The sequence below is a fragment of the Octopus bimaculoides genome, chromosome 5, assembly GCF_046866305.1.
Source record: "Octopus bimaculoides isolate indiv1 chromosome 5, ASM4686630v1, whole genome shotgun sequence".
Taxonomy (NCBI): Eukaryota; Metazoa; Mollusca; class Cephalopoda; order Octopoda; family Octopodidae; genus Octopus; species Octopus bimaculoides.
In genome coordinates this window covers 100,500,693-100,514,968 of record NC_142932.1, presented here as the reverse complement: position 1 = coordinate 100,514,968, position 14,276 = coordinate 100,500,693, and the positions used below count along the sequence as shown (strand labels likewise).

The following is a 14,276-nucleotide window of genomic DNA, read 5'->3' as shown; positions in this document are numbered from 1 at the left end:
TTTAGAAAATAGGTTTGAAATGAGTAATAGCTTCCTTTGCTTATTCTGTCATAAATCAGAGAATTTCTATAAGAATTTTAACTTTAAGATGCAATAAGGTTAAGAGCTTATACTCTCAATATACTGCAATATATTATTCATGCATATTTTATCAATGTTGAATGGATAAAAGGACAGACTCATCTGGATACTGTAGCACATTTAATCTGGCACTCAAACCATTGTTGCAACTCTTACACATTTATTAATTAATGGTGGTATGGTAAGAGCAAGGGAGTGACAGAAACAAGAGAATGTCAAACAAAATGTGCCATGTAGTATTTAGTCATATCTAAGTTGAAGCCTATGAGCACTGACTTTGCCTTCCACCGACTAGTACCATTAAACAAAGTAGTCAAGTTCTATGATCAGTTTAATTTATTATACTCCTTCCAATTGTAGCTTTGTATCAAGATTTAAAAACAATAGAGTGATACTCCAATTACCACAGATTAGAATACTGTGGTTCCTAATTTTAAGTGATCAGTAGATGATCCTCAGAATTCAAAAGTTGTGCAAATGAACCTAATTTGCAGCAGTGTATGGTATATAAATGAAATGAGAAATAATGTTGTGTGGCATATTTTCATAGAGCACACATACCACCTAGATATGCACTGTATGATATCAACAACTAGTTAGCTTCATTATTTCTGTTGTCTACAAATAAGTTATATTTTTCACACACATATATATTCAGGCCCTCAGTTTATTAGCATAAGTTCTGAATGAGAGAGCAACCTTATTAATGTGGTGAAAGTGATGAGAAGAATAGCAATAATTAGCAAACATGAAAGTGGTATTACCAAAGCTAAACTAGGCTGGCAGCAACCTACCAATAAATCACTGGTACATGATATAATTCAGAACTTGAAACTTACAAAGAACAATTACAAAGAGTCATGTCATAATCAAAATTCCAGACAAGAAAACAAAGTACTACAATAAGTGAAATGGAATATCTTGGATTGGAGATTGCAATCAAAACCATATCCAGCAAGTTAAATACGCATCAAAACAAAAGCTATAAGTCTGTTTGTAGCAATCCAAAGAAAATAGAGAAAACAAATCAGAAGGGCAAACTAACAAAATATTTTCTGTAAGGCCTGGACAATTTTATATGTTTAGAAAACAGATTAAAGCAGATGTTTAGGATTATAGGGCAAAGTACAAGTGTGGACTAAGCTGGAGCAACCAGACACCCTGCAGAAACATTTTTGGAGATGGTGATTTATGATGGTGAATACAGAACAAATGAAGCTGAGATGTAGATGAAAAAATTCTCAACTAAAAGACACAATACTATTTTTAGAATTTCTGAAGATGAAAAGCAGATGATAATGGATGCAGATGTGAATGTAAGAAAATTATGCAAGTCAGAAAACAAGTTGAAAATGCACTCGGCTGCAATAAAGTTATGCACAAAGAGATGAAAGAAAAATCAACACAAACACCCCTTTTACAATATTTTAAAAATCAATAAAAACATATTCTTTTAAATACACTGATGCAAGTGAATAAACTTATACAAATGTAAAATTGCTTCCAATTTATATATTTCTTTCTTATTTTATAACTATTTTCATAAGTCCCCCAACCCCATATTTTGAAAAATTAAAAATTTAGTATTTTTCAAAGTCTAGACATGAATTGATGATTTTTATATGCATTTATGCTTCGAATACTGTGATGGTAATCAAGGTATCCTTATATTTGCTTTTTATTCTCCTGGTGTCAAAAGAATAAGTATCAGTTAAGTACATGAGTTGATTTAATTACTTAGATTTCCCCATAAAATACTGGTTGCGTGCCAAAGTTAAAAATTATCATCATGATCATTATCATTTGTAGTTCGCAAGTTTGGATATGAGATGAGAAGAAGAATGTGACATTTCAGCACAGATACTTTGAAAGAAAATTTTGTTCAACTATTAAATATTGTTTTGTTTTCCATAGTTTTATGTGTGTCTTTTACTGACTCATGCCTCTGTATTTCTAAATTATATGGTATACCAATTTTTCAAGGGTCAAAATATTTGAGTTACCTCTATTTTGTATTGCAATGGGCTTCATTTGTCATTTGTGTTATTTTGCTGTTGCTCTGGTTTATGGTGAAAATTTATATCCAGTTGTGGTTTGTGTGGAATATGTAGTGTGAGGGTTGTGTTACTGAACTGAACGTGGTTAGTGGTTTGTATACCAGGTGTGATGTACATAGTTGTACATTTTTTTTTGGGGGGGGGGGTTCTGATGGAACTATTTCATCAAGTCAGTCATGGTATAGTGCTTCTATTTATGTTCTTTTAATTATCATACTCAGTTCATCGATACCATTTTTACTCTTCCACCTACTACATCTTCTATATTTCCATTTCAAAGTCCTTGCATTTTGATAACTTTGAGGCAACATTTTAGGCCAGAAACAATAGAGATATATGATTATCAAAATACATAGGTTTTTCTTCATATTTAATTTATGATACTCAGAAATTTTCTTTGATGACCTTGTCAATATGGAGAGGCACATTTCCAAATAACATAGCGTTGTCATAATGCTATTCATTTGCGGTTTTAATGTTTAAGTGTTTAATATAGGCACAGGAGTGGCTGTGTGGTAAGTAGCTTCCTTACCAACCACATGGTTCTGGGTTCATTCCCACTGCGTGGCACCTTAGGAAAGTGTTTCTACTATAGCCTTGGGCCGACCAAAGCCTTGTGAATGGATTTGATTGACAGAAACTGAAAGAAGCCCATCGTATATATGTATGTATATATGTATGTGTGTGTATATGTTTGTTTGTCTGTGTTTGTCCCCCCAACATCGTTTGACAACTGATGGTGGTGTGTTTACGTCCCCGTAACTTAGCGGTTCAGCAAAAGAGACTGATAGAATAAGTACTATGCTTCCAAAGAATAAGTCCTGGGGTCGATTTGCTCAACTAAAGGCGGTGCTCCAGCATGGCCGCAGTCAAATGACTGAAACAAGTAAAAGAGTAAAAGAGTGTCTACATACATCCCATTTGATCCAGTTGCCCATATGCATATGCCCGCTGGTTTATTTTGCATGTAGCGATCAGAATGATCCCTTTTATGATACCCTTCTACAGGCTACCTTAAAGATGAGTAGCAATGACCTCATCTTTGCGGCTGGAGAGTTTAATGGGCATGTCGGATGGCAATCCGGTATCTTCCATGGTGTTCACGAGGGCCATGGAAATGGTTCCCGAAACGAAGAGGGAACTAGGCTACTGGAGTTCTGTGATGCATGCAACCTATTAATCTGCAACACTAACTTCAGGAAGCCAGACAGCCACCTGATCACCTATCAATCAGGCAACTCTACTAGCCAGATTGATTTCATCCCCACCAGACAGCAGGATGCAAGGTTGGTTTTAAATACAAAGACCCTCCCTGGTGAAGAATGTACCCCACCAGCACAGACTACTAGTGCTCATCATTACCATCATTTAATATACATTTTTTTTATGGGTCAGATGGAATTTTTTGATGCAGATTCTCTATAGCGAGATGACCTTTTTGTTGCCAACTCTCATCTGTTTCTAAGCAAGGTAATATTTTCTCATAGCTAGATATATGCTTGTATGATGATGATTTTCATTTACTACCATCATGTAATGTCTAGACAAGGATACACACAAACACACACACACAATGTGCGTCATTCAATTTCTGTCTACAAAATCCACTCACAATGATTTGATCAGCTTGGGGGCTATAATAGAAGACTCTTACCCACAGTACAACAAAATGGGACAGAACACAAGTCTACATGATTGGGAAGCAAGCTTCTTTACCACTGTGCATGTGCATTGAGTTTATAAAGATTATTCCGGACATTGTCTAAATATCTTCTCTCTTACATAATGGAATTGAAATCCCTGTTTTATTGAATAGTTCAACACTGTAACATGGTTTCAGAACTTGACTAGACCTATCACTTCATTTGCATTACTAACTTCCTCCTAGGACAGTGGATTGGCAGAATTGTTAGAGTATTGGGCAAAATACTTTGTGGTATCTCTTCCAACTCTTTACATTATGGGTTCATATCACACCAAGATCAACTTTGCTTTTCATCCTTTCAGAGTAGATAATATAAAGTAACAGCTGAGTACTGGGATCAATGGTATCAAGTAATACCCTTCCCATAAAAACTACTGACCATGCACCTACATTAAAAGCAATTATTATCTACATCCAAAAAAGGTTTCAATATCACAATTCTCCAATTATTCTTTTCCAAAAACAAATCTTTGTGTTTGGGTTTGTGTAAGAAAATTATTATTCATAGAAGTTTTATTATTTATAAATATTATTCTGGCAAAGGCAGAGAGCTAGCAAAATTGTTAGCATACCAGGCAAAGTGCAAGCATCCTTTTGTCTGTCTTTATGTTCTGAGTTCAAATTCCACTAAGGTCAACTTTGCCTTTCATTCTTTCAGAGTCGATAAAATAAGTAACAGTTGAGTCCTAGGGTTGATATAGTCGACTTGCCCACTCCCTGAAATTGCTGGCTTAGTGCCAAAATTTGAAACCAATATTAATCTGGCAGAGGCGGTAAGCTGGCAGAATCGTTAGCACACCAGACAAAATGCTTAGCAGCATTTTATGTTCTGAGTTCAATTTCTGCCATGGTCGACTTTGCCTTTCATCCTTTGGGGGTTGATAAAATAAGTACCAGTTGAACACTAGGATCAATGTAAATGACTTACCCCCTCCTCCAAAATTCCTGGTCTTGTTCCAAAACTTGAAACCAATATTATTCTGGCAAGTAAGTTCCTTGCTATCAGAGTTTGTAATTTGATTCTTACTAGGTATTGTTCCACTTATTTTCATCTCCTGGGAAAAGTAACTATTTCAGAACTTTTCATATTCTCTCTTGAGTTATAATCCCTTCGAAATCTTAGAACTATAAGCAAGTTATTACTGTTATTATTATCACTTCTTTTGGCAGTAAATGACGGAGAGAAGCAGACAAATTTATTTGTGGTATTTAGTTACATTCCTTTAAATTCTAAGTTCAAATCCTTCCAGGGGAAGAATTAAGTAGGAATCACTCAAATATTGAGGTAAATGTAAATGGCTGTGCTCTCCTTCACATACAGTGATATAACAGTGTTAGAAATCATTATCATCACCCAGTTCTCATAAGAATTCACATGTTGACCAAGAATAGAATTCTAATTAAAGGCATATGTCTCAAGTTAAAACATATCCACACTAGACATTTTCAAAGAATACTGGAAAGTACATTTAGGAAGTTCTCTGTTAATCTTATTTCTTGCAATGAATCCAGTTATAACCTTCACTCCTTTTTCTTTTTTCGTTTTTTTTTTTGTGTGTCAAGAAATTCAGTTACAACTGTGTTTTTGACACAAAGTTTAGTTATAATTTTATCTGGGTTGAGTTTTTGTTATTATTAAGAGAGCACTAGATTGCAGGATCAGTAAATATAATAAATAACAGAGAAAATATTTTGTCATATTAGTTACATTTGTAGTATTAGTTTCATATGCTGATGCCACATATAAAGCACCTGTGTGGGCACCACATAAAAAGCACCCAAGCTGGTGCCAAGTGAAAAGCACCCGTGCTGGCACCACATAATAAGTTCCTGTGCTGGTGCTACATAAAAAGCATCCAGTACACTCTATAAAGTGGTTTTCATTAAGAAGAGGATGCAGCTGCGGAGACCATGTCAAAACAGACAATTGGAGCCTGATGTGGCTCTTCAACTTATCAGCTCCTGTCAAACCGTCCAACCCATGCCAGCATGGAAAACAGACCATAAATGATGATGATGATGATGACAATAATGATGATCATGATCATGATGTCCCAAGTTCAAACTCCACTAGGGTTAACTTAGCCTTTCCTCCTGCCAGAATCAATAAACCAAATGCCAGACATGTACTAGGGTTGACTGAAGCAACTTGGCATACATCATTCATGTTTTTACAGCGACAATCACAGCATTGTGTATGAACTGTTTACCTTTTACTTGTTTGAATCACTGGACTGCAGCCATGCTGGGCCACTGCCTAGGAGGATTTATCTGAATAAATCAATCCCACTACTTAATTTTAGATGCAATACTTATTCTATCAGTCTTTTTTGCCAAACTGCTAAGTTACAGGGATTTGAACAAATCAAGACCAGTCATCAAGTGGGGACAAACACACAGGCATACACACACACATATACAACAGGCTTCCACACAATTTCCATCCACCAAATTCACTCACAAGGCATTGATTGACTAAGACTCGTAGTAGAAGACACTTGTCCAAGGTAGGACTGAACCAAAAACCATGTGGTTATAATGCAAGGACATTTTAGAATAATCATTATTCCTTCATAACACAGTGTTGGTAAAAAGGCACCGGAGTCTTTAGTCATCTGTCAAGTCACAAGGACTTCAGACAGATAATACTTTCCTTAAGATGTGTGCTGTGCCCAATAAGGCTGCTTTTGGGATTTCCGGTTGCCTTAAGAAGTCTTGAAGTTTCAATGGGATTGAGCCCAATGCTCTGATCACCACTTTTACATTACCCTCTCGCATTCCATACAGTCTTACCATTTCCACTTTCAATTCGGAGTACTTGGTGATTTTTTTCAACCACTTTACTCACAACATTCATGTCATTTGGCATGGCTACATCAATGATCTGACAGTATTTGTCTCTCTTATTCTATATGACAATATCTGGCCGACGGTGTTCGATTACATGATCCGTCTGAAAATCATAGTCCCAGAGTGTCGTTACTTCTCCATCCTCCTGCAAAACTTTACTTGGTACATACTCATACCAGTTCTATGTTACTTCATATTGGCATTTACGGCATAAGAGCCAATGAAGACACAAACATTTTCTCATGGCGCCGCTTGCATTCTTTTTGTGCAAGGCTCTCACATCCACTTACCAAGTGGGTCACATTTTCCACACTCTTTCCACAGAGTTTGTATTTCTGGGTGTCAGAAGTTTTATAGATGTTATACTTCACTGCATTGGTACCAAGAGTCTGGTCTTGTGCAGCAATGATCAGGCTTTTGGTGGTATGCTTCAAATCACATCACTATTCATACTGTAAGGATAACTGTGCTGGTGCAAAAAGTAACAAAATATAAGATATTTTTGAGTAACTATTTCATTCAGAAAGGCTCCTCTGAAGTCAATAAAAAATATTAAGATACTGGAATGGATTTTATTGACTACAATCCTTTCTCTTCGGTAATATTTATTGAGTAGAAATAAAATCCAGAGATTCTATTCTGTACCCTGGTTTCAATACTTGGTTAGAGACCTATCACTACAAGTACATTATCAAAATCTCTTAAAAGGTTTCAATATCATAATTCCTTATCCATTCCTTTCCTAAAAAATATCTTTGGCTTTATGCTAACGTAAAAATAATCTAATCCATAATAGTATTATCAATTACTACCATTACTCTGACAAATAAGTTTTCAGGTACTACAGTTTTGAAATTTGATTCTTAGTAAGGAATATTCTACTTATATTTCTCTCTTGGGAAAAGTAAGCACTTTAAATTTTTTATAAAGCTTCCTCTATAAATCTTAGTAGTATCAGTAAATTATTACTTTTGACAGAAGACTGGTAAGAACATTAAAGCATTGGATAAAATGTCTTATAGTATTTAGCTATGACCCTTTGCTTTCTGTGTACAGATCTTGAATTCAAGGTCAACTTAGCCTTTTATCATTCTGGAATCAATAAAATAAAGTACCAGTTCAAGTACTGGTGTCAATATAATCAACTGCGTGTTAACAAATTTTACATTGTAACTGAGTGATTTCAAGTTCCATCTGACCATGTACCGCATCATATACATGCATATGTGTGTGTTTATATATGTATATGTGTGTTTGTGCATAAATGTTTATTTGCACATGTCTTCACCGGACACTGTTTTGGCAACAGGAAGGGCATCCAACCAAAGAATACTGTCTCAATTAAGTTATCCAATTTATGTCATTATAGAAGACTGGATGTTAAAAGATGATGATGATGACAACAATGTACCTATGCTAAAAATCATCATTATTATCATGTTATTTCCTGGTTACAACACACAGCATAACTAGTACAAGGGCAGGTAAAATGCCTTGTAGTATTTAGCTACATACATTTATGTTTTCAGTTCAAATCCTTCAATAAAGTAGTGGTACACAAATACTGGGATCAATTTAATCAGCTGTTACCTCCTCCCTAATATGTGGCCTTGTGATAATGTTAGAAATCATTATTTATCACATAATTCTCATGGGAATTCACATGTTGACCCAGATTAGGATACTAATTAGAGGCAGATGTCTCAAGTTAAAATGCATCCTCTGTAGTTTTTTTAAAGGATACTGAAAATAGTCGTACACTTAAGAAATTTCTCAGTTGCCCCAATAATTCTGAAAACTTATCAAAGTACAGAAACATTTTCAAGTCTAAAGCTGTTCAAAGCATGTATATTAGATGAAATAGTGACACTTTTGCCATAGATCACATTTTGGAGAAAACTGCCTGGCAACTGAATCAAAATGAAGTAATTACTAAAAGCATCTATTTAAGATTTGAATCTATTTGTTTTCTATTTCCTCCAGCATGGCTACATTTTAGCTGTAGAGCAAATTTTTGCTGCTGCAAGTAACACAAGACTTTATGTATAAAAATAATATATACACACAATCTTAAGTTGTTATCACTTAGCAGCATTCTATCTGTATCATTGCACATACACTTCACACTCATGATCTTGACCACTGAGAAAGATATCAGAGTGGTGAGAAAAACCAAATATATATGCTTCACATAGATAAGTGAAAGAAAGACAGTTGGAGATTACAGACACTATACTGTGAGATGAAAGAAAATAGAAAATGCTATGAGAGTAAAATGAAATAGATCATAGTAAGTAATTATAAGCACAAATATTATAGACTATAAAACAGGAGATCTGTAGAAATGGAAACTTAAGAGAATAAAAAAAAGGTGAAAAATATGCAGATGAAAAAATATTTACAAACAAATTATAACAGAAGAAAAGAAATAGGTAAAAACGAATGGCTTCAAATGATGATAGTAGAAAAAAAACTACACCTAAGTTGAAATTAGTAAGTGAAATATTTAAGTAATGATACTTTAGTTCTCAGTTTGTTAATAAGAACAAAATTGTTTACTCCTACCTCAAGTCCACACAGCACAAGCTGGATAATATTAATTAAAATCCTTGGTGTTTCTTTGGATCAATTTACTTCAGTAACTATCAAACAAGTTCATCTTATTAATGAAGACAAATATTCATTAATAGTACTGTTTTTTTTAATTTAAACCTCAACAAATCAGTTTCTATAGATATTATCATGAGCAATTTTTTGTTTATATAAATCTTATCCTGTTTAATTCTGATAACATTCATTGAACTTTAACACTCACAGTATATTACAATACTTTCTGAAAATGGCAATCTACATACTTTATTTAGGCTTATCAGGCAATATGCATTTATTCTCAAGAGCCTGTACAAGGTCACTCAACCTGCTAGAAATAACAGACAAATATGAAATCATACCCTATCATTTTAGGAAGGAAGGACCAGTTGGATAATGTGGTCCTAGGTTCAGTGTGCATAGGCCAAGGAATAACATGGTCATGACTGGAATACCTTTGTTCATAGGTCCGCTTAATTAGAGCTGACCTGGACTAAACAACTTTTTTCCATGTTTTTCACTATTTCACAACATTAAATTATTTCTTATACAAGATTTTGTCATGCTTTGATTGCTCCTTAAAAGTAAAATTTCTAGACAAATTATTCAATATAATTATATTACATTGTTGAGGTATGCGTAATTTATGGCTAATTGACACCAAAAGTACTAAAACCCATCTAAAAAAGGAAAAAGACAGCAGTAAGACAAGTTTATGAGTAAACATTTGAGAAAACAAGCTGAATTGATAATGTGAAACCCTATTACTTACAAAATCTACAATATGCCAACAATATTATCATTTAAGAGAAGACACATACTTTGTAATCATCCAGTCCACTAAAATGTAAAGAAGTCCAATGTAGAGGTGTGGAGAAGATGTGATAATTAGTGTTTCTTTAACTAATTGTATTGTTGATATAGAATGCATGTAAATTAGTTTTAATCTTGTTTAATTCAACCAAAACGTCTCGAAATGTTTTCCTATTAAAAGTGATTTTTTTTTTTTTTTGTAACATAGTTTTATATACCCTAAGACATTCCAAGAGACATTTTGAACAACTTCATTACATTTTTCAATGAAACTAATTAAAAAGATAGAAAATAATCACTCAATTTAATTTAGAAACTTACTCACAGGCAAAATGTGTAATTCTTAGTTTTGTAGCTGTTTCAAATAGCTGACAAAATATAGCAGGATTTCTATGGTTCTGAATGTAAAATGTTATTACAATCGCTTTTTAACAAGACATCCTATCAAATGTCAATGAAGTTCTATTTCATAGCACTGAAGTGGAGTAGTATCAGTTTCTTCATTAGGACTATTAAAGCAAAACACAATGCATGGTCAGTGTTATTGTTTACACCAGGTCACATTAAACAGTTGTTTTTGTGTTCAACCTTTCCAAGTAGTCCTGTTATCAAAAGCATTCCAACTATAACCACTACATTCTTTTTAAGCATAGTAATATAGTTTGTTTTTTTTTCTTTAAGTTAGAAGAGTACAATTTGCACAAAATTTGGTTTAGCAGGATATTTAGCAGATGATAAGCATATCACTGATGGGGGCATTTAGTAATGACTGTTAAGTGCTTCTTCTTTTTTTTTACCAATGCCTGGCAAATCTGTACTTTCTAATTCCTCTTTTGCTCAGCTCATCTACTCTCTGACTTGAATGCCAAGTAGATCCCTCAGCAACAAGACCCTTCCACAACTCTGGATCAATGAAATCTTCTAGGGAGGCCTCTTGCCAATTCTTTGTAGCAAAAATGTGACAGATATTTGTCATTCATTCTGGCTTGGCTCTACATATAAAAGTATAGATGTTGGGTAATATCATGCAATCGAAGACCCCATTGTCTGGGACCTTGTCCTACTAACAAATGCATAGTGTTTTGTGCAGGCATTTGAAGTAGAATCTATTCTTGCTGTATATAGCTCAAGCCTCAATGGCTTCCAGTCAAAGTGACAGAACAATGGCTCTGTAGACATCATTTAGAGAATAAGTCATATCATTACCCATATATTGTATCAATGTGTGCTATAGGCAATGCTGGCTTTAGCAATTTTGATGTTGATCTCATTGTTTATCCAGAAGGTTCTTGAGAGGGTGCTGCCTCAACAAATTCTGTCTGACCTACACATGCACAGAAAAGTTGACATTAACCTGAAGGTGAAAGTCAAACAGTTAACCACAAGTTATGTAAACCTGTCAGCAGCTAGAGTGTGATCCCTGCCTGTAATTGCAAGTGATAAACAGTCCTTGTGAGCAGCTGGTTGTCATATGACTTCAGTTTTCTTTGTGCTCATAAGGATGTCAAAAAGACTACAAGCAGAAAAGAACCTGTTTGCGGCACTGCTAATTCTCAAACTGAGCCTCCATTCAGAGCAAGGTCATTTGTAAAGAACACACACAACATATTCTCTTCTTTCATTTCACCTAGGAATTTCCAGAATTTGAAAGGCCCGGCATCAGTGTGACATTAAGTGACATCCTCTCTACTGTGGATTACATCAGTCAGCATGACTGAAAACATAATGCTGAAAAGTGCTGGTGCTTGCACACAACCTTGTTTAACACCATGTATGACTTAGAATGCAGCTATCAACAATTACCCTGGCATACAGGCCCTCAAGAAATTACCATAAGTGGCCAATACACATGACAAGGCATCTCTACTTGGGCATGTCTCTCCAAAACCTTTCAAGACTAAGAGCCAAATGCTTTTGTAAGATCAATAAAAGTCATGTAAAAATTTAATTATTGCTCCCAACACTTCTTCTAAATGGCATGCAACAAAACACCAAGTTGAATGCACTACAACCCTCTATAAAACAGTACTGGCTCTCAGGCACAAAGCCCTGTTCTAATTGGACAAGCAGCTGGTTCAACTTTATTCAAGTGAGGCTCTTCCCAGCAACTGACAACAAAGATATTCTTGGTGGTTATTGCAGAACTAAGCACTTTCCTTCTAGCACAGGTTGACTATTGCGGTGTTCTTTAAATCATGTGGCATGTTCTCCTGATGTCACATAAAGTAGAAAAACTTAGTGAGCTTGAGACAAGGCAAAGTTCACCAATCTTGTAGATCTCATCTTCAATGGCATCATGTCCAAGAGCCTTGCCACTGAACAGATCTCATACTGGGTAGGAAAGTAGTAACTGACATGTTACTACTATACAAGTAAGTCATTACAACTTCATTGATAACAGTGGGGTAGTTCAGGACATTATGGAAACATTCCCATCCATCTTTCAAGGGTCATTTCCTTGTCTAATATTGACAGTACTGATTTGTTAGCACTTAGCAATAGAAATGAGCCTAAAGCCTGTGGGTTGTACAGTATATGCAGCTCTTAAAGTGTCAAAGAAATATCTGAAATTGATGCTTCCACCATGGGACATTTTATCTTGGTTTAGTTTGGAAGAAAAGGGTGTATCTATGGCTTTCACAAAGCCTCTAAAACCATTGAGATTAATCTGTTAATTTTTCTCGTGAGCAGTTACAATCCAACAGATGCAGAAGAAATATATGCGGAGAGGAAATTCTAGAGTAATGTTCTCAAGAGGAAGGACTTGGTGAAGTGGCTAGTGTAGGGTTTGGGAGGGATTGACACAAGATAAGTGACATGAAGAAGAGAGACAAGAGTTAGGAGTGCCTGAGTGGAGGTGGTATGAGCACAGCCAGTTTTGAGGAATCCTGCTTCCATAGGGTAGATCTTGAGCTAACAACAAAAATAAATTTATGGTTAGAAACAATACATGCATGTGATGTACTGGTCCTGCTACCATCAATTTTGATGTATGAGAGTTATGTTACCCAAGTAACTGGATGACTTATTCATTGAATTAGCATGCAAAGTGTCAGAATATTCTGCAGACAGATGTATTGTTAAGATAATTCTCAAGTAGAATCAATGTGACAGTCCGACAAAGATGAACTTCTTAAATTACAAGTACAATTTACTTGAAAGGTTTCTACACAGTTTCCCTCAACCCATTTACATTCACAAGGCTTAAGTAATCCTGTGGTTATGGTAAAGGCACTTGTCCAATATGCAAGACAATGAAATTGAATCTAAGACCTCACAGGTGTGAAGCTAACTTCTTCACCATTCAATGATAGTTGCATCTGACTTGAAAAAATATGTATATATAATTCAAATTTGGCTTGAAAATATATAAATATATTTTCAAGTTAGTTGCAAGACAATAGATCATGCATCAACCAAGAAAATCTGAATAGCAGCGGTATGATCACCAGCTTTGTACAAATAAATATACTCTGCAACATATAATGAGTATTCTTTCCCTTGTTTATAAAACAAAAAACGTTTTTTTTCTTTTATTTGTTTCAGTCATTTGACTGCAGCCATGCTGGAGCACCACCTTTAGTTGAACAAATCAACCCCAAGACTTATTCTTTGTAAGCCTAGTACTTATTCTATCGGTTTCTTTTGCTGAACCGCTAAGTTACAGGAATGTGAACACACCAACATCGGTTGTCAAGTGATGGTAGGAGGGCAGACACAGACACACAAACACACACATATATATATATATATATATATATATATATATATATACGACGGGTTACTTTCAGTTTCCGTCTACCAAATCCACTCACAAGGCTTTGGTTGGCCTGAGGCTGTAGTAGAAGACACTTGCCCAAGGTGCCACGCAGTGGGACAGAACCCGGAACCATGTGGTTGGTAAGCAAGCTACTTACCACACAGCTGCTCCTGCACCTATGAAAGGTGCAAATATATGTATATTTGTGATGCATACGGATGAGAGCAGCTGTGTAAAGAGTGCTGATCACTCAATGAGAATGAAGCTTGCAGGAGAGGGACCCAGGAAGACATGGAACAAATTGGTAAAGTTGTAGCTTCAGGTACACTGTAGCTATAACCAAAACATTCAAATGACTTAATTTATTAGTATCTCATTGACTGGTTAAATTGTCATTTAAACTGTAAAATACTTAATATTT

At 35.1% G+C, this 14,276-nt stretch overlaps 1 protein-coding gene across 15 annotated transcripts in view; it reads right to left on the bottom strand.

The window, feature by feature from the left end:
• Positions 1–14,276, bottom strand: part of LOC106868342 (protein Aster-B) — a 261,093-nt gene that overhangs the window by 231,810 nt on the left and 15,007 nt on the right. Inside the window, exon 1 of one of the 15 annotated variants that reach the window (XM_089352778.1) lies at positions 10,421–10,499. The exons of 13 other annotated variants lie outside the window; for them this stretch is intronic. The gene's annotated coding sequence lies outside the window, so the exon portion shown is untranslated. Of the gene's footprint in view, positions 1–9,258; positions 9,456–10,420; positions 10,500–14,276 lie in introns of those variants that run through there. One more of the 15 variants, XM_089352776.1, reaches the window with a different exon arrangement.